The sequence below is a fragment of the Zootoca vivipara genome, chromosome 2 (assembly GCF_965207765.1).
Source record: "Zootoca vivipara chromosome 2, rZooViv2.hap1.1, whole genome shotgun sequence".
Lineage (NCBI taxonomy): Eukaryota > Metazoa > Chordata > Lepidosauria > Squamata > Lacertidae > Zootoca > Zootoca vivipara.
In genome coordinates this window covers 103355577-103358477 of record NC_142584.1, presented here as the reverse complement: position 1 = coordinate 103358477, position 2901 = coordinate 103355577, and positions in this window count along the sequence as shown.

The window sequence follows — 2901 nt, the reverse complement described above, 5'->3', positions numbered from 1 at the left end:
GGCAAAAGGAGAAGAATGGTGTATATCAATAACTAAATTTCACAGTTTCTCCTGTCCTTCCCCCTGCACCAACGCAATGTGTCTGCTTTCTTTTTTAGAAGTTATAAAGGGCTATTTTAAGCAATTCCCTTTTTCTTAAGGAGAACTACCATTGCTGGTTCCTCAAGCTCAGCTTCTGCCGTTGTGGGCAAGAGCCTTGTAGCCTATAAATGGATTTGCGGGCTGCTTCCTGTGGGGTGATTTGACGTTCTTGTGCAGCATAGCAAATCCTCATGCTCTATATGCAGTCATGCACGCACATTTGTCTACACCAAGACTCGGGAGGACGAGGAGTATTGAAATGGTCCTGAAGCCTAGCAGCAAGAGATATAAAGCAGCTGCCAACAGTGGCAAAGACTTGCAAGGCAAAAGGCGATCCGGCAGCTTGGCTATTGCACAGCAAGCACAAACTGCGGAACCATATGATTGTGGGGAAGCAATGAATGACACTAGATTTTAGAAGACTGCATGGTTCTGAGGACAAAATGTATTTGCAGTGGGGCTGTTGGTTGCTACCTACTGGACTTGAAACCTAGATAGACCTGACTTGCTAAATCCAGTTTGTCATGTCAAAGAAACCTAAAGAGGCAGGTTCGTTGTCCCTTCTGAACATTGTAGCCAATGAACATGAAGCCCCTTACCTCATGCACCGGCCAAACTCAAGTGTTGCTCATCTGTTCCTGTGTTGATAGCAGCACTCCACTGCTGAATAATTCCTAGTTTAGCTAGCTTGTCTTTCAGAGAGTGGTGGGAGGTTTTTCTTTCCTGCAGTTGATCCCCTGGGATGGACAAAAAGCAATTCAGATAGCATACACACCTCCATACAGTCTGTTTTAGAGAAAGGCAACGAAAGAGGGGCATTACCCCCATCAGCTGTCTCGCTATCCTTCTCAGCCAGGGGTGGTTGGTGTGTGACCCTTAAGAAGCCAAGCCAATGGGAGGAAGGAACAGAATCCTGGAATACGATGGTAGTTCCGCTGCCCTTTGATGTCACAGGTGCGACATCCTGAACATTCTCTGCAGGTCTCAACAGGTGATATAATACAATGCCATTGGCCTGCTCTTGCAAGGTAGGCCTCAATCCTAGGGAGGTTGTTTGCTTCTGAGCCACAAACCCTCCCACTGTGCCAAGTCTGGGCTTCGTATACCTGCAGCTGGAAGTAGGCTTTTGCCAACACGTGAATTTTAAAGGGTCAAGTGGACACCAAGCACGGGGGGCAAGCCACAAATGTGCATGAGTCATCAGAGGTAGCAGGGAGACAGTATGAGCCGCAACTAAGGTAAATTAGGAATAAGGTAAAGGGTAAAGGGACCCCTGACCATTAGGTCCAGTCGTGACCGACTCTGGGGATGTGCGCTCATCTCGCATTATTGGCCGAGGGAGCCGGCGTACAGCTTCCAGGTCATTTGGCCAGCATGACAAAGGCGCTTCTGGCGAACCAGAGCAGCACATGGAAACACCGTTTACCTTCCCGCTGTAGTGATTCCTATTTATCTACTTGCATTTTGACTTGCTTTCGAACTGCTAGGTTGGCAGGAGCTGGAACCAAGCAACGGGAGCTCACCCCGTCACAGGGATTCAAACCGCCGACCTGATCAGCAAGCCCTAGGCTCAGTGGTTTAACCCACAGCGCCACCTGGGTCCCAAATTAGGAATAGTATGTCCCTTTTGGATAGAGCCCATGTAGATGTGTGCCCCTCAGGCTAAGGATACTCGCACTTATAACAATCTGTTTTGTTCTGTTTGTTGCTCAACGTGTTGGTCCTTGAACCCTGCTGCCAAAGCCTTACTTCAACCCCCTCTGGAGTCTTATCCTTGATGTAATCCCCCCCCCCATTTGCAGCTTGATGACCTCTCTTGCGTCCCCTGCCTGGCTGGTTCCTGCTGTTGCCCACATCGCCTTCGATCTTGGATGACTACATCCCTCTATCCAATCAGCCAGAAGTGGTCACCTGCTGCCACCACCCCCTTAATTCAGGGAAAGGGAAATTGGGGCCGTCCAGATGTTGCCGAAATACAACTCCCATCAGCGCTAGCCAGCACGGACTACTACGGTACATCCATCCATGTGCCTGATGGCCGACAGGCACGAGGAACATTGGACCCTTCAGATGTGGCTGAACCTACAACATCCACCATCCCTGGCCACTGGCCATGCTTGCTGGGGCTGATGGGAGTTGCAGTTTGGCAACGTTTAGGCGGCTAAAAGTTCCCCACACCTGATTGTGAGGGGCACAAGATAGCCCGGCCGCCCAATATCCTTAAGGCAGGGGCGGCCGAAGTGGTGGCCCCAAGATGCATGTTGGACTGCGGTGCCCATCCTCCATGACCATTGGCCCTGCTGGCCGAGGCTAATGGGAGTTGTAGCTCAGTTAGCAATTTCTGCTTTAAGCCATGCACTGATGACAGTGCCCTATTTAACCGAGAGAGAGAGAGAGAGAGAGAGAGAGAGAGAGAGAGAGAGAGAGAGAGAGAGAGAGAGAGAAGGAGAAGGATGGATATACCGGTAGTAGGCAAGGAGGGTTTGGCAAACCACCTCTGCCGATCTGTTAACATCCCTGGTTTTGATTCAGAAAGAAGTTCCTGCTGGAGAGCAGCTTAAAACAGAGGTGCATGGCTTTTGAGATCTCATTTCTAATTATCCTTATTGTGGCAATTATCTAGCTAGCAAGCTTCAGTTGCTCTGGGACAGAATTAATTCTCCTCAGAATATCTTTTGCAAAATATCTTTCTGAAAGGCCGGGGAGGGGTGGGGGTGAGGGGTACGTGTTTTAACAAAGCAAAACGAAAAGGCCTCTCCTGGAGCACCGGCTGCCGCTCTCCCTGGTTTCCATAGAAACGCCAAACAGCCGCATGGGAGT